The 24,803-nt window shown below is 37.4% G+C and overlaps 1 protein-coding gene across 2 annotated transcripts in view; it reads left to right on the top strand.

Annotated features, from left to right (window-relative positions):
• The window catches only part of chrm3a (cholinergic receptor, muscarinic 3a), a 226,476-nt gene that overhangs the window by 42,486 nt on the left and 159,187 nt on the right, over positions 1-24,803 (top strand). Inside the window, exons 2-5 of one of the 2 annotated variants that reach the window (XR_007424073.1) lie at positions 10,628-10,677; positions 12,898-13,055; positions 14,390-14,503; positions 15,987-16,399. The exons of the other annotated variant lie outside the window; for it this stretch is intronic. The gene's annotated coding sequence lies outside the window, so the exon portion shown is untranslated. Of the gene's footprint in view, positions 1-10,627; positions 10,678-12,897; positions 13,056-14,389; positions 14,504-15,986; positions 16,400-24,803 lie in introns of those variants that run through there. 2 annotated transcript variants of the gene reach the window in all.

The raw sequence follows: 24,803 nt of genomic DNA, 5'->3' as shown, positions 1-24,803 counted from the left end.
CCTGATTATGCACACCTGTAAACCATTTCAGGTGACCACCTCTTGAAGCTCATTGAGAGAATGCCAAGAGCATGCAAAGCAGTAATCAGAGCAAAAGGTGGCTATTTTGAAGAAAGTAGAATATAAAACATGTTTTTAGTTATTTTACCTTTTTTTGTTAAGTACAAAACTCCACGTGCTCATTCATAGTTTTGATGCCTTCAGAGAGAATCTATAAATAGTGTAAATAGTCATGAAAATAAAGAAAACACATTGAATGAGAAGGTGTGTCCAGACTTTTGGCCTGTACTGTACGCACACAGACGTGTTTGTTGTGGACTGTGTCTTTGCTTTGTCAGAGATGGTATGAAAGTGTTGGACAGCGTGAGAACTGATCTGTGGGATTAAGCTTGTTGTTCAGTCTGCTTTAGTAAGAGATCGCAAATCAGGATGGCAATTAAGTCATTTAAATGTCATATTGATGAAAAAAAACAACATATGGGTTTTACACACACACAAACACACACACAAACACACACACACACACACACAAAAACACTCTCACACTATTATTCTGACCTCTGCCCGTAGTTTTCCACTCCCTTTGTGTCTCTGATTTCACAGGATGTCCTTGATGTTTCATCAGAATTTTATTCTTTATTGACACTATTTCTGCTTATAAACATCAAACGCTCATAAAGATGTCTTTGCTCAGTGGGAAGTTTATCCCATGAGAGACTTTTAGCAGACTCTGTTACAGCTGGATTTCTCCCAGGGGTCCAATTAGAGCTTGTGTCGTCTACGTTTCTTTTTCTTCAGTTTTTAGTATTTTTCAGTGTTAGGAGGGAGATGGCTAGCATGTCGCTCACCGAGTCACCACATCTTTTAGAAATGCTGCTAACATTTTATTGGATAGCTGAACATGCTTGGATGAGAACACTTACTGCTAGTTCTCTTACATCAGCCAAAAGATATCTGTGCTGATGAGCATCATCCTGAAGAACTCGAGGAAAGTCAAGGCCAACCAACCCACCCAGAGAGAGTGAGGCCAATGATGCTCTCTGGGAATTCAATCTCAATTATCCAGAAATCTTCTTCAGACATGCAGAAATCAGCTTGAAATCGACATAATTCTGATTCAAATCTACTGAAAGTTGCTTCAAGTCTGTAGAAATCTGCTTTAAGTTTAAAGAAATCACTTAAAAATCACTAAAAAATCTGTTTCAAATCTGATCCAGAACTAGAGAAATTGGCTTCAGTTATACAGAATTCAGATCCAGACCTACAGAAATTAGGTTCAGATGTACAGAATTCTGATTCAAATCTCATCAAATCTGAAATCTTCTTTAGATGTACAGTAGGAGTGTTTCATATCGTATCGTGTGCAATAATATCGCCAACATTTTTTTCAATATCCTGAACAATATTATACCCTGAAATATTGTGCCATATCACCCACCCCTAATTATCACATTAGGGTAGGGGTGGGCGATATGGCTCTAAAATAATATCACGATATTTCAGGGTATTTTTGCGATAACGATATACTTTGCGATATAGAAAAAACAGAAAAATAATTAATTAATTTCAGGAATATAGTATAAGAGTATAATCATAATGTGGCAAAATAAATAATATAGCATAAAAAAACTATAATGCAGCAAATAATAATGCAGAATATTTAGTGCATGCATATAAACTGCAAACTAAAACAATTATGCAATAAATACACCTAAAGCTTCACAGTAAATAATAGGCCACTTTTAAGACAGAACAGCCCTATTATCACGATATGGATTTTTAATATCACGATATTTCTGTGTCACGATATATTGTATACGATATGATATTGCCCACCCCTACATTAGGGTACTACTTTTTTGCTGTTTTTAGCAAAAGAAAAATTCACACTGTTCTCATTTTCCTATTATATATCTACTAGAGACAGAATATACATGTACAGTATTATTTATTTTACTTTGTATCATGACATTCTGGACCTTCTGTTACAAATCTGATAAAATTCTTGTATTTTTTAATCTCTCAGTTAGAGACGTGCCATATGTTTACAATAATAAAATTATCTTGAAATAACTTTTTTAAATTCAGTGTTTTGTCATATCGCCATAAAATATTGTAATTTTATCGCATGTCATATCAATGTTATATAGAAATCTTCCTGAAACCTTCTAAAAACCTCCTTCCACCTGCAAGAATCTGCTCCAAATCTGCAGAATATAGGAAGATGACAGACAAGGTTAATCATCTTGGACAGAAAAAGGATGCCACTCTACATCCCTTTTCTTTCCAAGATCATTAACCTCGTCAGTCATCTTCCTACTCTAGCCTCTGTCTCTGTATTTCTTTCTGTCTCTCTCTCTTTCTCTCCATACTGTTATAACTCTGCTATGTATAAGGAACAGTGCTGTGTCAGCAGTATTTATATATATATATATATATATATATATATATATATATATATATATACATACATTCCCATTACATGTTTAAGATAAAAGGCAAATCTAAACACTCCTCAGTCTCCTCCGTGTCAGGTTGTAGATCATCCATCCATCATGCAGAAGAAGCGGCCTATCAAACTCCATGATAGAAGAATATTTAGCAACCAGTGTTTGGAAAGAATGCTCCATACTATGTGTAGTAGTTGAGGTCGGGGTGATTTCTCTGGCTCTGATCAGGGCTGTTTGCCTTTGTATATGTTTCAGTGCAGTTTGGGTTTTACTCAATCTCTACACTTTCCATAGGTTGTGTTTAAGTACATGTCAAACACACTTAGATGAAGAACTTTACTCACTGAGCACAGGATGAGACAGTGCATGGCCTCCACACTGGAGTTTAGCATTATTTCCACAATTTGAAGCAGTTCTGAGGATTCCAATTATTATAATATTTTATTAAGACCAAACCTCTACACTGTAAGCCCGGATAAGTTGAATTTACTTGAATTTAAAATTTGAGGAAACCGTTTGCCTTAAAAAAGTTAAGTAATGGATAATGAAAACTTAAGTTAGCATAACTTAGAGCATCAAGTTATTACAACTAAAGGGGAAGTTAAGTTAACTTTTTAATTTTTGTTACACTGTAGGACCAGATCATTTGAGTTTACTTTACTTTTTTTTAAGGCAGCCAGTTTGCTCAAATTTTTTAAGTAATGGGAAATAAAAATGTGAGTTAGCATAAATTAAAACATCAAGTTATTACAACTAAAGGGGAACTTGATTTATTTCTAAGGTAGCCCAGGGGGAATCACTACACACTGATGGTGAGGGTCAGAAACTGTTGGACACACCCAGTATGCAAATTGATTGTGACAGAAGCCAATGGAAAAGAAGCTGCCAATAGCAACAGACTAAACTCATTTAGTTATTATACGTTGGTTCAATTCAAAGATCTCAGTTTGAATGTATATATGTGCCCACAAACTTTCAACTAACTCAAAATAGTTGAGTATTGTTTAGAAATATCCAATTCAAACAACGTATGGGTTTACAGTGTACCCTGATTTTTTGGATTTGTGACACAGGCCACATCTTTCTTGATTGGGATTACACTACAGACTGAAAGTGTACTGCTATAGTAAAGTCATGATTAGAATAACACTACAAAGATATATTTATGACTGAAAGTGCTTTGCTAAAGTAAATTCATGATTAGGATAACACTACAGATTTATATTTATGACTGAAAGTGCACCGAAGTAAATTCATGATTAGACTGATATGTTTATAACTAAAAATGCACTGCTAGAATAAATTCATGATTGGAATAGCACTACAGAGGTAAAATACTTTCTGATGCTTAGTGAGCAGTCACATGAATTGTGCTTTTTCAGATGTGCTGATGTTTTGATGGAGACTTTTTCCTTTTCTGGAGAAAAGGGTATGTGGGATTGTGAGCTGTGGATCACTGTTCAGCCCTCACCTTAAGCCTGGAACCTCTTCAGTATGGGCTTGGCTAACTAGCTGCCCATTCTGCTCACGGTTTGAATGACCTACACACACACAGACACACACACACGCACGCACGCGCTGTCGCACACACTTCAAAGCCCTCCATGTGCGCATTAACCCTTATTAGAAGATCAGAGACGGGCTCTGAACAGGTCAGGGTTTTACGGCAAGGTCAGTACAGTTCTGCTCTGTGCATTTAGCCCACCACAGCTGATGTGTTTTGACAGCAGTGGGAGGATTAAGGGGACTCCGTGTCTGATGAATACACACTGGCTTCATTACCAGTGAAAAATGTCACACTGGTTTTATTTATGCATATCCAAAACTGTCAAATCACAATGAAATATGACTTCACAAGTGTGAAGAGTTGAGAGTTTGCAGAAGAAAGAATGTTTTTAAAGTTTTGTTGAATTTTTCTGGGAGACATCCACTTCAAACTCATGAACTGTGATGACTAGAGCTAGAATGAAAACTACAACTCATGGTACCAGCTGAAACTGAACTAGGGATAAAGATCAAACTGTTACTGTTTTAGCTGTTTTATAGCTAATTTAAGACAGCATTATTCAAGATTTGCCATTTCTCGTGCTTATAATAATAATAATGTATCTTCCTGCAAAGCGTCTTTTACATTCTGTGCATTGTCTTTCAACATGGCATGTACTTTTGGGACTGAATTACATTAAAAATTTTGTCCCTCATTTAAATCTCAGCACCACCTGTGAGACTGTGGAGCTCAGAAGACCTATGGGCTAAACAATGTACTCTTGAGAGGGGTAGCCAGTGTGTATGTTTTGCTCTATAATATCATCCTATACTATTTCCTCAGTCATGTATCTATGCTATATCTTTCCGTCAATTAGCTAATATTCCTTGTTTGCATTTAATTAAGGTACTTAACGGTTGCTAGCTTTTAGGTAATATAGTTAGCATTCATTTATATTTTATTGATCAGAGTAAAGTAACATTTGTCAGTGTTAGCTAGTGTTTTGTTTTATAGAGAGCAGCAACGCAAAAAAGATGATATAATGACCACAAATTATATAATTAAGCAATACAACTTGAGAGGGAGTGCTATAGAGTGTAATATTGCCACTGCTGTGCTGCAGCCGTAGATCAGTATAAGCATTACACATTATAGTGTGAATCTTGAGTCTATTATTGTGATTATAACACAGTTCTATTATTGCTGTTTATTAAAAGATTTTGAGTTAAAGAGGATAAGAAAATACAATCTGTTTGGTTACAAACACTGTGCGAGTTAAACTAGTTCCATTACTGCTCTGTTTGTAGTTGAGCTGTTTGTAGTTGAATGTTTGGCTTGTAAGCGCTGCATCGTTGCTAGTTTACACGGAGAGCTATGATTACAGTACATTACCGGCTGGTAATGGCAGTCATATAACTTCTCTCAGCCAATCACATTGCCGGGTCGGAACTAACTGTGGTACAATGTTGGTATTAAGGCCACACATTAAAAATGCATTTTTTTTGTATCCTCATAGTTCAGAGGATCCACTGGTGAGATGAATGTACATATGACAAAACGTTTTAAACAGCACCAATTTTCCACAGTCCAATTAATTTCTGTCATAGACAAATCCAGTTTTGACCTAAAGGTCCTAATATGGGTATGACACTGACTGCAGAATGTAGTTGTGACTTCAGTAGTGTATTTAAAAGTGTGAAAAGCTGTTTTTAATGTGGAAGTTTCTCAGTGGAAAAAGTCAATGGAAGTGTTTTATGGCTGACTGCAAAAAAAAATAGTCTGGTTGATTCTGCAATTAGTCTGCTTGCAACTAACACTGTGTACAAAAGTGTAATCACTGGCAAAGGGGTTTAAACAATGTCGAGACGAGATGAAGACATGCGTAAGACTGAATAACGTCTTTTACTTCAATAAAGTAAACTCCATCACTCTCCCTCCTACAAACTGAGTACCGTTCATCAAGCAGCAACATTGGAGTCAAAGTGCACAGTTTTTAAACAGATTAATGAAAAGGGTTGAACTGTAATTGGGCAGCTGTCCATGTATCTGGGCACAGTGCCAGAGTGTAGCCTATGTATGTGAAATACTGTAAATATTTTAGCCTCAGTGTTATCCTATTATTTCAGAATTGTGTAAGTGGTTTACACTGTATGTGATAAATTAATAATATATTGTCACTGCCTATGTAGTACTGTACTGTACTGTATGTTAAATTCACAGCTTGACATGAGGGGATGGGACTTTATTTCCAGTTGCCCAGTTTGAAGAAACATTTAAATGTCTAAAGAACTTTTCTTTGATGTTAAGGAAGGTTGTTTTGGACAAAAATGGAAATAAGTGGCTGAATATGTGGAAAGGCAGAGCAAAGAATACTAGGGATGCACCGATACTAATTTTTCCTTACCGATATCGATACCAGCTTTTCTGGTATTGACCGATACCGAGTACCAATATTGATACCAACTGTCTTATTCTAAATAAGATATATTAGTCTGATTGGCTGCTCTGCAGTTTCTGCCTTTTTTTAAAAGATCTGTTAAGATGATTGGCTGCAGTAGATAATGATGAGCTCCTGTTGTTGACTCAAAATTATTTAATTGATCACGTAATGATTAAAATATGTTAAAAAAAAACAGGAAAATCTTTAGGCGCTTTTCAGATTTTCTATCTTTATTTTTTATTACAAGATATATGTGCAGTGCTTCTTGAGCCACTTCCCCTCCTCCGTCAGATTTCTCTGCTCTCTCAGAGTTTTGGGTTACAGACCACCCCCACCCCCACCCGGTTTGATTAATCTATCGATATTTGGAGCGATTATGAAGGCAGGAGTCTGAGGTGAGCGCTGGGTGGGGGCTGGTTGTGTGTGCTGAAGTACAGACCTGTAACAAACGCTGCTGTAAAGCAGTTTAACGCATTCTTTCGGTTCTAATTCAGGAACCGTGCATCCTACAGTAAAATGGTGCCATAATTGTGAGAGTTAGACGGTTTAAATGATGTATAACGCAAATTGGATCAAATATGGACGTACGAAAAACGCAAATATAAAAATTATATTTCTAATAAAAAAAGCATATTTCACTCTAAATGTTTATTTTTTGAAAGGAAATAAAGCTAAATATGCTAGATAACTGAAAAGCTTTATACGTATTTGCTGTCTATATTGAACCTATAATTATTCATAAACACAGCCACATATTAATTATGATATTTTTCTTGCCCGCCGGCAGGCCAGGGCACGTTAAAAGGTTAAGACTGTTACTCAGGCAAGTATTAATTATTTAGATGGTTATTTAGGTAGCTGTCTCGTGTATTCAGTTCTGTGTTGTGTAAACTGATATAGGAGTTGTAAAGTTACCAGGAGATGGTGGATCAGTCAGTGTTAGCGTCCGGCTCGGTTAGCAAGTTAACGTACTCAGGTTTGGTTGTTTAGTTTGCTGTTTGAGCAGAAAGGCACGCTGCTTCAGTAGCTCTTGCTATGCTGCTCCGTTTTGTCTGTACGTTCTACCTGCGCTATTTACCCTGCTATTTTTTACTCCTGCATTCTAAACCCGGAAATGGTATGGCCGATACCGATACTGTGTGTAAGTGCCAGTATCGGCGCTGATACTATTGGTGCAACCCTATGCTTGTGTGAATCTACTGATCATGACTTTAATTTAAGATGGCGGTGCCCAGAGATGAAGAAAAAAAAAGTGATTTATCTGCAGGGGCTAAAATATTTTAGCCTGTTTGGACAAACTGCATAAAATTGTTGGATTTTAGAAAGCTGCGGGAGAACCGAGGTTGGCTATTCAACAAATGTTAGTACTCTTTATCATATTTTACTACACCCAAAGTCAATTTCACAAGTTCTCCTTTAAGCTTGGAGTCACACACGAACATTGAGTTTTCTATCATCAACTCAGTGAGTAATCCAGCTCAGAAAGAAATTAGCGTTGTGCTACAGACCATCTGAGGCATGCAGCTGTGCCTGTTGGCATTGGAGCCTTAACCTGGTAGTTAGCAACCACAGCTAAATTGCTCCAGTCCAGCAGAGGCAAGCTTCTGTCACTGGATCCCTCCTTTCAAATCAAAAGCCCTCTGCTGGGATTTGTAATTGCGATGCTATAATTTTTCATAAAAGTCTGAGGTAACAGTGGCAATAATTTGAGAAAAAAAACAGTTGTGAGCCAGCACTGCATAGTATATATCATATGTATGTTGAAAATGTTTGGCGTTCTATTAATATTTCTAATTTGTAGTTCTGTAAATGCTTTGTCCTTCTAAAAATCAAGACGAAACTACAGTACTGCTATATCATTTATGAATGGTGAAAAAAGGAACAAAACAAATAAACTATATTTTAAGGACCCCTTGAAATGTGGATACGACTAAAAAATCTAAATAAAAAGGATGCAGTAGACAAAACAAAAGTACATTAGTAGTCTTTTCTCAACATTATTAAATCACACAAATTAGCTATAGAGTGAACAATATTAGGAGAACAGCCAACACAGAGTTAACAGCTCTAAAACTGATGCTTGTTCTCACAACCCAGAGGCCATCACTGAAAAAAAGGATGCGAAAAATGAATTTAAAACGTTTCGCAACTTTCTGAATTTGCTTTTTTTAAGTAAATTTAAGTTCAGATAAATGTAAGTAACTCAGTTTCAGGACTTAAATGTTACATAGAGTAAATAAGTGAACTGAACTTCAGGCAATTCTTTCTTTTATTAAACTTTCCTTAACTTATTTTTGCTGAATCAATCCGTTCTTTTAGTAACTTTTACTTAATTTCTGCATACAATATTACCTAATTACACTTACTTCATTTATACAATACTACTCAAATAATTTATGATACATAATATATTATAATTCCTAAAATGTAAATAATTTTACTTAAAACACACATTCAAATATTTACATAATCTCAAAGATTTATTTTGTAAACAGACCAAGTGTCACTAGTATACCAAAAAGAATGAATTACATGCCATCCACATGTTGAGACAGTGTGATATGTGTGTTTTAACTAAAAAATATTTACATTTAAGGAATTATAATATATTATTTATAATACATTATTTGAGTAATATTGTATAAATTAGGCAAATGTAATTAGGTAATATTGTATGCAGAAATTAAGTAAAGTTTACTAAAAAAAGGATTGATTCATCAAAAATAAATTAAGGAAAGTTTAATAAAAAAAGGATTGATTCATCAAAAATAAATTAAGTAAAGTTTAATAAAAGAAAGGATTGATTCAGCAAAAATAAATTAAGGAAAGTTTAATAAAAAAAGGATTGATTCATCAAAAATAAATGAAGTAAAGTTTAATAAAAGAAAGGATTGATTCATCCAAAATAAATGAAGTAAAGTTTAATAAAAGAAAGGATTGATTGAGCAAAAATAAATTAAGGAAATTTTAATAAAAGAAAGGATTGATTCAGCAAAAATAAATTAAGTAAAGTTTAATAAAAGAAAGAATGGTTGACGTTACTTAAATCTATCTGCAATTAAATTTACTTAAAAAAAGCAAATGCAGAAAGTTGCGAAACTTTTTTAAAGTAAATTTTACGCATCATTTATTTCAGTGAACCGATAATCATAATAATAATAATATATTTACAAGTTAGATTTATAAGTTTACATAAGGTAGCCAAGGGGGAATCACTACACACTGATGGTGAGTGTCAGAAAATAGGGGACACACCCAGTATGAAAATAGATTGTTATTATAAGTTGGTTCAACTGAAAGATCTCTGTTTGAGTGTATATGTGCCCACAAATATTCAGCTAATTCAAAAAAATGGAGTAATGTTTAGAAATATCCAATGTTATGTAAAACAGACTTAAGTCACTTGAGTTTAAAGCACTTGTGGGTTTACAGTGTAGGGTAGTTGTTTTTCTGCACAAGCTCCCTGTGGCCACAGTGCAGTTCCAGGCAGATATTTAGCATTGAGCTGAAAAATGACATCACTGTATTCACTGTAGCCATTGAGCAGCCCTGTTTCAATACCTCTCGGCATCGAGGCTAGCTCAGCAAAAAGTGAGCCGGAGGATGAATTAGAAAATGCCAGGGCATCACCAGTAACACAGTACATCCTTTGCAGCTTGCTAATAGATTTCAGCTGGGCTGGAATTCAAATGAAAGACATTCATTTCCTGGTGATGGCCTTGTCCTGAGCTCAGCGTTTGTGTGTGTGTTTGTGTGTGTGTGTGCTGAAAGAAAGAAGGTGAGAGGGTGAGTTACCTTTATGATTCTACCTTTTTCTCTCTTTTATTCAGTTCCCATTCCATCACCTACAGCACAAACAGCTAAACTCCACTCAAGCAGCATTAGCCTGGGGTTCAGCAACACTGCACAAAGGTTATCATCAAACACTCGGAGAGAGCTCTGTGTAATAGCTAAGGCTTGGCTAGGGGGTTGGCTCTGGTTTGAGGTGGAGTTAGTGTTTGTGCTTAGAGTTCAGACATGCCCATTCCTCAGGCTTTTATCCTAATGAAATGTGTAGTGTGTTGATATCTGCAATATTCTTTCTAACAGTATATTGTGTAGTATAATAACATTAAAATGTATCAAGATAGTATAATATTGTTAATTTAGTATTTAACTTTGCTATTTAGATAAATTCTTAATGGATCCACAAGATGTTGGAAACTTTTCTTAGAGATTCTGATAATTTATATTTTGTTCCTAACCTAAAAGCAGAATGTCAGGGTGCAGGCAGGAAGACGAGGAGGCGGACGTAAAAGCAGGTAAGGTGGTTTTATTAAATAAATAAATAAATGAACAGAGAAACAAACCAAAACAAACGAGGGGTATTAATAACATAAACAAACAGGAAAAACAAACAAAAAAACGAGTAACTGAAACAAGACTGAATAAACTAAACTGGGCAATGAACATAAACAAGGAATAAACAAAGAGATAAACACTGAGTAAATAACTAGGGAAATAAACAAGAAGAAACACGGGAGTAACAAACAACAGGGGAAGGTGCAAAGACCAACGAGGACAGAGTGACACAGGTGGACTATATATACAAACAGGAAACACACACTAAACAGGAACACCCGGGGTCACGTGGGGATAACACACAGAGACATGAGAAAGGACAGTTAAGAGGGCAAGGGTGTGACACAGAAGCATTTCTGAGTGAAGACAGGACAAAATATAGTGTTTAAGCCTAATGTATTCATTCTAAAAACTGGGGTGTCGAGTCGCTTTTTGCGGGAGTTCTTCTGGCCACGTCACGCGTCTTTCCGTATTTACGTCACATGTACAGCTTCTGAAAGAGGATCCGGCTCAGTTTTACTGAACTTGAGCGGCTGGTGGAGCAGTGGAGACTTCAGAAGGGGAAACTCAGTGCTCACTAGCTCATTCACTCATAGTAAAACTAAATAAATGAAGGAGTGAAGTTTCTGACTGAGCGCACTCTCTCTCTCTCTGGAAAATATATTTGATTTTCAACAACAAATTTCACAGTAACAACAAAAATGCATTGTTTAAATTTATTTAATATTTTTTATAAAAATACTTAAATCCAGTGGTCTGCAGTGAGGCCCTTCTAACCCTTCAGAGAATGGATGACAATAAGTACATGTAAATAATTACATAATTTTTGATAAGGATATATAAATTGTAGTTATTGTAATTGTAAGCATTTATTTTATAAGTTAACTAAAATAAAAAAACAGCAACTAATTCAAAGCATTAGTTTGTATTTTTAAGTTGCTACAGGACTCTTATCTGACTGACAGCTGTTCTAACCAATCAAAGCTTTTTAAAATGGCTTCTGCCCCCTTGTGTCTGCGTGACCCTTCTCCTGATTTTGAGAAGGGTGTAGTAATGAGTCTGTGACAATCTAACCAATCAGATTCATGGTTTTCACTACGGGGGCGGGGCCATGGCTGTCTAACCCCTTCTCAGCGCTGTGACGAAGGGGCTACACATCAGTTAGTTGTAAAACGGAGCTCATGCTGGATTAGTTTAATAGTTAGTTAACTGTCATGGATTTGCAACTGCAAATGAGAAAAATATGGTGTCATATCATATTAAAAAGCCTTTTTAAAGGCTACCCTTCAACGTGAAACTAATGCACAATAATAGGCCACCTGACTGGTGAGTTTTTTGGGGATCCACTATATTAACTGCACGCCACTGCTTAAATCAGCTGGTGTGATACAAAAATATTTACTGAGATCTTAGTAACAACAAAAATGCATTGTTAAACTTTATTTTAGTCCAAAACATGGAAATCAGGTCAATTGGATACTCTAAATTGCCCAGACAAATTGAATACTCTAAAAAATGTATATGTATATATGTATAGGTATGTGTTTTGTATAGGATTGTGTTTGTATAAAATGTATATATGACTGTGCCCAGATATGGATTGGCACTTTGTCCTGGGTAAATGCTGTAGTGCCCGATGCATCCCTCTAGGTGAACAGTGGTTTCCGGTTGAGAGTACGCTGTGTGCTATTGGCTGCCACTTTTCACCTGTGCGTGGATGAGTGCTGAGTATGAATGGTTTTGTGTAAAAGGTGTAAATTGTAAAGCGTCCTTGGGTTTATAGAAAGGTGCTATATAAGTGTAACTTTCTTTTTTTTCATATCTTGGCTGTTTATTAACTATTGTAGGACAGGGGTGCTCATTCATGGTCCTGGAGCTTTAACACCCTGTGGAATTCAGATGAGCCTGGAATGTTCTCATGTCCTAAATAGCCTTAATTACCTGGATCAGGTGTGTGAGATTGTGAGTAGATCTCCTGGACCAGGATTGAGCATCCCTAGTATAAGATGATTGCTAAGGGCTAATTGCATATATTTTAATTGTTTGCCTTTAAGAGCAGTGTTAATTAAAAAGAGGTAAAAGCAAGGTTTTAAAGGTGGGAGATGTTTGAATTTCAATAAAAATGCACAATAAATATGTGAGGAATGTCACCTAACATAACTATTCACTATTAATTTCAGGCTCTATTTTGTGTGTGCACACAAGCGTGAGCTCACTGGCTCTGAAAAAACCCTGGACTTATTTTCAGACTTTGCTGCTTCTCGTCTGTCGAAGCTCTATTTCTCTTCGGCTGCCGCTGACAGTGGTTCAAGCTAGAATCTCTGACATTTCCTGCAAGGTGAGATCTCTGACATTAATAGGCTTTCCTGATTATTTCTGCACCAACATCAATCATTATCTGCACGCTAGCAGAGTAGTCACTCTCTATTATTGCTCGCTGGGCTGTTCCCCTGCTATTATTGTAATGGTAGGAAGGAAAGTGCTGCCAGAGGACATGTGGAAGGGAAGTTTATTTTGTGAAGTCCCCAACACTTACACTGACTAGCCAGAGTTTGGGCAAATGTTCGTACTTTAATTATACATTTCTTTTAAAACATAAAGCTGAAAGAAAGGAAGAAAGAAAGAGTACAAGTAGTGCTGCTATTAGGGCCTTATTGGCATTATTGCAGTTGTACCACAGTTCCATCATCGCTGGTTAATTAAAAGATTTTGAGTTAAAGAGGATGAGTAAATACGATCTGTTTGGTTATAAGCACGCTGCGAGTTAAAATAGTTCCATTGCTTCTCTGTTTGTAGCTGCTCTGTTTGGCTTGTAAGCGCTGCATTGTTGCTAGGTTACCTGTATGTTGTGAAGTAATACATGGAGAGCTTCGATTACAGTGCATTACCGGCTGATAATGGCACTCATTGAACGCCTCTCAGCCAATCACATTGCAGAGTCGGAATCAATATATTTATTTATTTTTTTTTTTAAACCCTGCTTATCCACTAACACAAAATGAACCAATGTTTTGACACCCATATTTCCTGTATTTTTTGGCTGTTTTTCATAATTTTTCATGTGTTTTATGCAAATCTGGCAATTGTTCTTTACGTTGAGTTCAACTTTTATGGTGACTTGACATATAGAAATGCTCCAGAATGACTTGGGAATACCTTTTCTGTTGAAATATATATATATATATTTTCATTCCAGTCTAACGTTGCCAGTTGTTTGGACACATAGCAGTGATGCCGGCAGCAGTATACTACATCACATGATTTTACACAGTACAGACTCTTTGAAAGGTAAACAGAAAGCAGAAGAGGAAGCAGAGGAGCAGCTCTGTCAGGACTGAGGGTGAGCAGCTCGGTCAGGTTGAGGAAGGGCTAGAAGAAAAGCCTGAGCACACTCCGGTGAGCAGCACTCTCCAGGGAGTGCAGTGAGGGGCTTTATGCTGATATTCACTGAGGCAAAAGAAGAATGTTTTTCTTTCTATGATAATCTCTCAGACGTTTGGTAAGAGCTCAGGCTTGGGAGGGTTGGGGGGTGGGGGGTTCAAATCCCTGGATGGACAGGAGGCATGCCTTAGGACCATCATCCGCCAAGATCACACACTGAACCGCACCGCACTTCCTCTAGGCATTCTCACTTGATTTATCAGTGTGCGTGTGTGTGTGTGTGTGTGCGAGTGTGTGTTTGAGTAAGCCGAGGCAGGAAACTATCTCTTGGGGGCAGAAATGTACTGGAGGCCTGTAAGATGGATGAGGCTCAGGAGCTGGAGGGGCAGAGCTTTTTGGTTTGAGGTCAGTAATTCATGGCGAAGATTAAAACGGTTTACACAGCTTTCCCCTTACCGCAAATGTAGTCCATCAACCAAGACATGTGGCCAGTGTGGTGGCAACCCAATCTATGGTACTTTTGTAACTATACAGAAACGTTTAATTCTAAAGATTTGAAGGTTTGATTTTTAAAAAGCTTAAAGGTGTCATTCCGATAAAATGCACTTTTTCTTGTTCTTTGTGAAATACAATAGGTCTCTCTGAGTTGTGTATGATGCTGCACACGAAACTCTTCCTCAACCTCTATTGTCTGCAGTGGCTAGTGAAATAAATCGATCAGGAAAAGCAGTTTCTACATCAACTTGTACATTAGTATTAATGGCCTCGCCCACCTTGGCCCGTGGCCGCCTACAGATAGCCCTGAAGCAACGCTGTATCATCAGATCTAACAGTGTTAGGAACATCATGGCAGTTCATTCCTGTGTTATTTGTGCAAATATCACATCAGTGTTATACGCTTTGCCCAGTAATTCAGAGCTAAGGAACAAATGGTTAGAAATTTTGTCTATGGAGCACCACCAGCGAAGTACAATTGAGATAGGTAGGTGTATGTTTAGAAACGTTCTGTTTACACTGGTTAAAAGTAAAAATCCACCCCAGGGTTTTGTTCCAACTGCCTGGGCAGCTCTGCTGAGGCCTATCCAATAAAACCCCCGGGGTGGATTTTTAATTTCTGGACCTAAAATACCCACCTTGGTGTGTAAGTAGCTAAGTTTACATAGGATCTCCGGTGGATTTGGCGTTTTACAGAGACTCTAAGAGTAGGTCAGTGGCTGAACTGCACTATGCAAGGCTTTGCACATGTTGTAAAGTAATATATAACATTGCAAAGACTGTTATTAGTGTAAAGTCTTAAGTCTTTATTTCACACTGCTGTTAGCCAATCAGAGGTGATATGTTTGCATGTATAAATATTCATGAGCAAGAGCAACCCCAACCCCCCCGAACACTTTTTTTATTCACAAAAAACAGCTCACACGACATTTATTCATACTAGAGACCACAACTAGATATTTTAAAATGAATGAAAAAATTATGGAATGAGACTTATTTTATAAATGTCCATCATCAAAGAAAAGAACAAGAGGCACAAGTTTGAATCCTGAATGGTCAGTATGTAGTAATTTACCCTTTGGCAAGTAGTGTATCACAGTTAATTAACACTTCTGTAGTGGCAAAGGGTCTCTTTGGGGGTTTTCATACCGGCGTTTTTTCATTCCAGACCCAGGAATTCTGGCTTTTGAGAGTGTGAAAGCTTTTTTCAAGCCTAAGAGCAGCCCAGTGTTAATTAAAATAGTTTTAATCACATTGTAGTATTTAATTAATTATTATTAGTTTTAGATTAGTTTTACTCAAGTTTTAGTAGTTTTAGCTTTCTGCACATACCCCTTTTTAGACATTGTGTCACGCCTGCCGCTGAGAGTGCTCCTGTCTCTCCCACACTCAGCTCTGCCTGCAATCTCCAGTCTCTGGACTACATTGCCCAGAATGCACCACACACTGACATTAGACCTGTTCTCGATCACATGACACTATATGCGGCACCTCCAGGAAGTAAATCACCGGAATTCTAACACCACCTGTGTAAGGCCCTGTTTAAGAGGCTCAGTTGTACTCATTCTTTGCAGACTATTGACGGGTTATCCTCATACAATGTGTTTTCCCATTGCCTGTATTACTGTCTTGTTTTGACCTTGTTTTGTATTACCGACCTGATTTTTGATACTGCCTTGCCGTGTTTTGACCTCTGGACTGTTTATCTACCCTGGTATGTTCTCTCCTTGTTGCTGCTGTTTTTCGATAATGACCATCCCTTTGTCTGATACTTTTGTTAATAAAGTATATTTTGATTTGCATCTGTGCTGTGTGTCTGAGATCTGCTCAATTATGACACATTAAACACACCAAGCAAGTCAATGAATTAACTCATTAACAGAGCTAGCTATGTTGCATACACAACATGCCATAAATTGTACCTTTTCCACATTACATTTTCTTGGAGGTCTCTTGAAAGAACGCCTGAGTAGGCCTGTCACGATAACACATTTTTGCGAACAATATTTGGTCCCAGAAATGATTGCGCTAAACGATATTGTTGGCATTTTTAGACCACTAATTTGTCACTAATAAAATAATATTGTAACAAATAAATTAACCATTTTTAAGACAATAAATTTTCCATTCCTTTGACGCACCTAAAACAAGTTCCAGCTTGAACCAAAGTAGGTTATAGTAGGCTCTTCAGTATGTACTCTATATACATACACATTGCAAAGTGCGGAGGCAGGGGAACCATGTGTCTGCCCCACACTAGTGCTGGGCGATGTGAGAAAAGTCATATATCACGATATGGAATTTTTTTATATCACGATAACGATATATATCATGATTTGAGTATGTTTTCAGTTATTCTTTGAAAATTATGACAAAATAATATCATTGCTTACTTTTTTGACATTAAACAAAACTTTCACAAATGAGAATTACTACCTTTTAGTGCAGCAATATATATGGATCAAATGAAAACAGATGAGGTAGATGCAGTAGTTAATTTTTTCAAAATTATACAGGTATTTAAATTGAGTTATCGAAATAATATTATTATCACTTATATAAACAGAGTTTATGCAAAATGACCACCACGCCAATATATATTTGCATGAATAATTGATGAAATTACTTTAGAAACGAAAGGGACGATAGAAGCTAAGTAGCATGATAAACACTTTTCTATCGTCCCCACAATATTTATCGTCATATCGCACAGCACTACCCCACACCATGACATGCAGCCCCGGTCTGTCCCAGCTGGCACACGTTTAACCAGCATAAAGACCCTGCCTCAGCCTTCACTCGAGAGATACGCTGATGATGAATGGAAGACTGAGGTAAAATGAACCTAAGACACTAAACTGGGCTGTTACTATGTTTCTTTAAGTTTGTTTTGGGTGTTGATAGAGTGCATTTTTCTTAATAAAGGTGCAGCCACGCCCACAGTCACAATGTCTGCATTTTGTAAGTGCAAACACAAAGGTCGATATCACGATTATTAAAATGATTGAGGTCATGTCCATTTATTGAACAATAAGTCGGTAATGTAGTTGATGTTTTCTTGCTGATTTTTATTCCACATATTATTAAGAGTTTGGAGTTTTGTATGTTGTATCATATATTGTACAATAAGTCATAATTATTGTGGCAGACCTAGTATTAATAATAATAATAATTAATAATTAGTACACAAACGTTTTGTTTAGTGCTTGTAAACAAAACGATGCATTTTTTTTTACATTATTTAAAAAAAAACACAAAAAAAACAATGTTTCATCTTTAACTTCATGTTGTTTGGAGGTCTGTTCTGTTCTCTACCAGCTCTTCAGATCTTCTCTTTGCTTATCTATTCTTACTAACAGAAATGTCTGCACGTCTCTAAAAACATAACACATTACATACATCAAAGTTCTTGAGTAAAACTAGCAGTTAAACTTAAGACACTCCATTTTCTTCAGGGTAAAGAGAATATTGCATAAATGAGATCTTTTATTGCTTTAAACTAAAGTCCTTATGAAGCAACCAGTCGCTGTCAGAACTACAAAGCAGACTTTGAACCTACCTTAATCTTTAATGCCTTTTTAAATAACATTCAAAAGTGAAAATTATCAACATTACGACTGAGAAAAAGTGAAGACAGAACTACAGCAGAACTCCACAAGACTGTCAGCTTCAAATAACACCTTCTTCTAATCTGATGGGATCCTCTGTTTGTCTTGTACAGTGCTGTGGATCTGTCCAAGCCCATATATGTTCATATTTGTGTAGTTTATTTAAAAGGATAAAGGCCTGACATAGAAAAATCACTACTTTATTAAAGCAATACATTGAGGATCCGACTAAAGCCTTTTCATATGCTCACCATTCGCTGTTAATATCATTACTAACACGTTTAAGGTTTGAGGGATGTATCTGCTAGTGCTCTGCTCTCATTTGTATGTTTTTGGAAGGAATATAAGCGATCAGAGCAGCTCTGATAATGTGTTTTCATAACCATATCTGTCTGCTGTCTGGAGGTATTCGTGTTTGCAGGTGGGTGTGATAGAGAGACGGTGCAATTTTTCTGGAATGGTGTGAGAGCAGGTGGACTGGTTTTGTGTCCATGTATGTCTTTGCTCAAAAACACACTCTCTTCTCACCTCCCTTACACCCCCCCAACACACACACACACACAAAAACCTCAGAAAATATTATGCATTGCTTCAGACCGACATCATCTCAGTGCTCTATTATGAACAAATCTTAGATTCTGAGCGTCTGCTGATAGCGAGATAGGTGAGAGCGAGAGCGATACTTGCAATTTGGTAGACAATACAAGCATGCAGTGCATATTAAAATGAGCAAAAACAGCCCCAGGCTAGAGATTTAGGCAGGGAGTACAAGGCAGAGTGAAGAACCTTCAAATATATTTTAGGGAGGCATCAATAACTAGTACATGATGAACTGTGAACTATATGTCGATACAGAGTATAGATACTGATACCTGATCCTTAAGTATCGGCAGAGACCGAGCCCAGAAACTTGATCCTTGAGTTTGTATGGCGTCACATCAATGTCAAAAGTCGAGGGGCGCAAAAATACCAGGTGAAAAAAATGAACCAGCGTGTTTTAACATTTTGCGTGTGTAAATTAACTTCTCGTAAGCACAAATGTAAAACCAGCGAGCAAAAAAAAGGGAATTGTGTGAGCGTTTTGACGAAAATCTCGAGCTTCTTTTTTCTCCTCTCGGGTGCTTTTTATTCTCGCGCGCTGTGTGAATTACCTGCAGCAGCTTTGAAAGGGGTGGTTTTGACAGTTTGGGGGCGGGGCCAGGGTCGCCTCCCTCAGCGAAAGCTATTGGCAGATATCTCCAGGGTTCGTGACGGATTGCCTACCTCCACGAACCGGAGGGCGGGGAAAGAAGGACGGGAGGAGAGCCTGCCTATATCAGGTACTCATACTGATACCTAATCTCAAATATCAGACAATACCAAGTATCGAAAACTGTTACTTAAGTATCTGCTGATACCAAGTACTAATACATAATCCTCAGATATATACCAGGCTTATACCACTTAGCAGTATCTGTTCCTATATAGTCTATAAGTATCTGGCGATACCAATCACTAAAACCTAATCTTCAGGTATCTGCTAATACCGGGTAGCAGTACCTGTTCCTCTAGTATCTACTGCTGCCAAGTACCAATACATTATTCCCTACATTAGTCCAGCTCTGATACTTAACCAATCAGAGGAGATGACATGCTTTTTATGGTTTTATGCCTGTTCGAAACCCAACCAAACAGAGGGAGAAAATGCTCAAAATAAACAAACCCATTAACTGATCCGGGCTATAGAAACCACATTATAGATGTGTAATGGAGGCATAAATAAAAAATGATGAGTTTAAAACTGATGAGTTTGTTAGATTTTACCAAATTGAAAACCTCTGGAAGATAATCAAGAGTAAGATGGACGATCACAAGCCATCAAACCAAGCTGAACTGCTTGAATTTTTGCACCAGGAGTGGCATATCCAAAAGTTATCCAAAAGCAGTGTGTAAGACTGGTGGAGGAGAACATGCCAAGATGCATTTCCCATTTTCTGCAAATAATTGCTCTAAATGACAATATTTTTATTTGGAATTTGGGAGAAATGTTGTCCGTAGTTTATAGAATAAAACAACCATGTTTATTTTACTCAAACATAAACCTATAAATAGCAAAATCAGAGAAACTGATTCAGAAAGTGATCTTTAAATTTTTACCAGATCTGTATATTGTGCTTCACTATAGAACAAAAGCCTTAAAAAAGACCCTTTTACTAGGTACAGAAGCATTCACATCCAATAATTCTTCATTAAAGTACAAAGGAGTTTTCAATTTTTAATGTATTTCATTTATTTTTCTATTTTATTTTGGCGTTGTCATGGTCCTACACTGAAACATTTCATTCTTGTCAATCAAGAACCCTTAAAGAACCTTGTATTTGTGGCTCAATACGAAAACACCCAATCTTTCTTTGTGTAGAATACTTCTACATCTTATTTTTAGCAAGTTTCTGGTCGTTAATCATTAAAAGACTCGAGAAACGAATGAAACACCTTGTAAGACCAGTGGGCGAGTGACAACAGCAGAATGCTCCTATTATCCTGAGCGAAGCCTTGTGTGTACGCCAACCACAACCGAGAGTGTGTGATCTGAAGTGAAGTGTGGAGCTCCGTAGTTTGTTTATGTTGTAAATTGATGTGCAGGCTGGAGGATTTCTGAGGGCTTTGTGATGGGATACAAGTCGTATGAGTTGCGGACGGACTGGGAGCTTTTGAACACAGCTGAGGTTCTTGTGTTTCTCAGAGGATCAGCTCTTGTCTGAGGTGCGCGGCTCGTCCCCGCTGTCGCTCTGAATGTCAGCTTTTCTGTTCTACACCGGTTTCATCAGACACCGCCCCGAATTACACGTCCCGAGTGATTCATCATCAGCACTCTGCTCGCCGTTCTCCCAAAGAGAGAAGAGAGAGGAAGAACAGACAGTGTGTGAGTGTGTGTGTGTGTGTGTGTGCACGCATGCGTGAAATGTGATATAAAACCAATATCAGTCTGGAATCCTTGCTGTGAAAAGCCAAGCAGGCTGATTTAGTATTAGGCTTTTCTTTGATCCAATTGAACTGCTCATTTCAGAGTGTGTGTCTGTGTGTGTGAAGAGCACGGTATGGAAGCAGCAGTGGCCTTGTAGGACCCATACTGTGAGAAATCAAACAGGCTGATTTTCTTTGCTTTATTCGCTGATCCTCATTTCAGCATAAATGTGAAGTGACTCTACCTCTTTTTTTTTTTTTCTCTCTCTCTCTCTCTCACTCTCTCTCTCTCACTCTGTCTTAGTGTCTCTCGTGCACACTGCAAGAAAACTTGATTGGGACCAGCACATTGTGTGTCTCATTGCCAAATACTTACAGTTCTACAGCTTGTTGTTTTACCGCACTATTTATAGTCGTGCGAAAAGAAATTAGAACACCCTATAAAAAACTCTTATTCTTATTCTTAGTCTTATTTAAATATTTTAGTTAATTTTAGTAATCAAGTACTCTACTAATAAAAAAATCGATTCGACTAACCGAGTAATCGGATAAAACATATTTGCTTGCCTAAAAAGCAATTAGAAATACATAAGAGAAAACAAGATATTATATTTAATATTGAATGACCAATTGGTTTAGTTTTTAAATTCACAACATACATTTCCACATTGCAAACACAAATAAAAAATCAATTAAACACAAAATAGACATAAATACCAAGTTAAATTATTTCAACTTAGGATTTCTTGTAAGTATTAAATATAGGGCATTAATCAATAATAAAGGCATAAACATTGCTAGCTTATGTTATGCATCTTAGCTTCTCAACAGCGAAGATTTGCAATCTTTTCCCACCAAGTCAGTGGATTCTCTTTCTTGGACAGAAGACCTGGAAGACCTGTCGAATAAATATGTCAACAAAATTATTAAAAATGTTTTTTTTTTTTTGTTTGTTTATTTACGTTTTACACTACTCAGATCTAATGAATTGACATAACTAAGACTAAACGAGTATTCCAGCCAGAGTAACTTTGGCTCAGCTAACTTTAGCATGTATTTGTTTATAAACTGATATATAGTATAACTAAAATACTGTTTACATAAAGCCTGTATTAACTCTAGAATTTGTCTCTGTTGTAAAAAACTAACCAGACACATTCGACAGTATTCCTAATGACCAGCACTCCACAGCTCTGTCGTTATGTTATTAAGGTACATTAATGTTAATCTCATTGATTTATTATGAGTTAAATTGACCTGTTCTCCGCTCCACCACTCCAAAAACTTCTGTGCTCTTAGTTCAGTAAAAATGAATTCCTTAAGGAATTTTAAACGATTCCTCGAGGCACAGAAAATGAATTGATCAACTTTTTTAATCGAGTAACTCGAATTACTCAAGTAATCATTTCACCCCCAAAACATTTTAACGATCTACAGGTGAGCCAACAAGTGCTTGTGCACCTCTCAGCTTGATTTACTGCGTGCCAGTCTGACTTTGCTATCGTAATTATGGTGAAAGTATGCCTTTCGCGTCTTGAAAAATGCAAAAGGCATGTACTAATTCTTTTAATTAAGCATGGGTGTGTTTTAGGGGATAACGTAAAATAAACCAATCAGGTGCACTCTTAAATAAACCAGTCAGGTGCCTCTGATTTTGGTGTATTGCTATTTTAACAGTGCAGTGCTTCTGCGCATCTCAGCTGAGAAAACTATGGCTATGTTCACATTACCAGGCTGAAGTGATGGTCATTGTGGCACAGATCAGATTTTTTCATGGCTGTGTGAACGTGCCAAATCTGATTTTTTTTCGTTTCAGGTTTGAGTCACTTTTTATATGTGGTCCTTAATCGGATACGTAGATAATCCATGGATGTGTGAAATAAATGTGAACGGTCAAATCAGGATTTATGCGTCTTTTTGCTTTTACGCTACACTACATGCTTCCCTCTTGTACCCACACATCTCTTGGTGCAGCTGTGCAGCTATAGCTGCAAAAACAGCAAAAGCAAACCACCTGACCTTTTTTTTCACCTTCTCGACTAGCTGTTTACTCTCCACTCTGGCAAAAGATTCTCCACATAAAAGCTGCTAACGCCTCCATTTCCCTTTATAACGGTACGAGTCGTCTCTCAAATTTTATGTTTTTTGTTGTTTGTGAAGGCGACGTCGTTTATACACGTATTAATGTGCGCATGTGAGGCGTTTCAGGGACAGATTTGTTAACATTACACACTGATACAGTACATTTGTGAATGTGAACTGTCAGGATAGCCCATAGACTGTGTATAGCTGGACAGAGCATCATCTCTCAAAAGTGAAGCCACTTTACTTTACTAGCCTATATACAACAGCTAGAGTAGCCTCTGCTTATATTGTCAAATTTTTATATCCCCACAGAATTCGGTTTTTAAAACGTTATTCAGCTCTATTCAAAAAGGTGTGGTTATTGTAAAAGGTCTGGGTTACACCTAGCCGGGGTGGGAGCAATGACTGTATGGGTGGGACCATAGACTGTGTGAGCTCTGTGGAGGCAGCCCTCAGGGGCGGGGTTATTTAAATGAGTAGGCTGTCTCTCCACAGTCTTTCTCCCTCCTCTGGTCTCTACTGCGCTGACTCGGGTTTCAGGATCGCCAACATGGCGGAAGATTTTGGCTTCATTTTCATTGAATGATTGGAACGGTGACACTGCGTCCATCTTTTTTTTACAGTCTCTGGGAGAGCCAAAATCGTATTTGAGCAGTGTGGCTTGTAATGTGAACCTAGCCTAAGCTGCGTGTTCACACTGCGCAGGTGCGTGAGCAGCTTATTTACGAGAACAACAATGTTATTTTATGTGTATTTTGTTTATTGTTTATGTAAAAGTTGGGTTTGTGCACCGCTGTGTGCGCTTGTGTGTCTGTAACGAGCGTGGCCACACGTGTACACACGGCGCACCTGCGTTGCCAAGATAGCAATGAACGTTGACTGTTTACGGACTTTCTAGGCCAGGGGAGGGAAACGGTGGCCGGAGTCCCAGAAAACCTCACAAATAACTGGTGAGATGAATCAGGTTTGATTGAACAGGAAAAGCACAAGATTGAATATGTACCAAGAAGAGAATTGTCCCCCCCGTTTTAGACTGTGTTTATCTCAGTTTGATTCATCTAACAGTAGGTTGGCAGCTTCTGCTGCAGTAATAGAACGGCCCTCTTCATTTATCTCTCCTCTCTCTCTCTCTCTCTCTCTCTCTCTCTATTCATTCACCAATTACAGATCCCTCCATCCATCCATTTACCTTTCCCTATCCATTTCTCTCACTCTATTTTCTCTGTCTCTCTACATTTTCACTTGATCTCTTTTTTCTTATCTCTATATCCATGTTTAGCTGCCTTTTTGTATCTCTCTCAATTTGTGTATATCTCTACCTTTACGCTCTCTTTTGTTTCTTTTTCTTTTTTTTATATTTTTCTTTTCTTTTCTAGTATTCTCCTCTCCCTCTCTGTCTCTTTTCCCATCTATCTCTCTGTATTTCAGTTGCAGACATTTCTCTCTCTCCCCCTCTCTCTCTCTCTCTCTCTCTCTCTCTCTCTCCAAATCCATCTTCCTTTTTTCATATTGTGCTTCTCCTAATTTCCTCAAACTTCCCTCATTTATTATTTTTCTCTTTCCATTTCTCTCCC

The sequence above is a fragment of the Astyanax mexicanus genome, chromosome 14 (genome assembly GCF_023375975.1).
Source record: "Astyanax mexicanus isolate ESR-SI-001 chromosome 14, AstMex3_surface, whole genome shotgun sequence".
NCBI classification, from domain to species: Eukaryota; Metazoa; Chordata; class Actinopteri; order Characiformes; family Acestrorhamphidae; genus Astyanax; species Astyanax mexicanus.
Note: the sequence above shows the minus strand (reverse complement) of the source record. Positions and strands in the feature narration are given on the sequence as shown.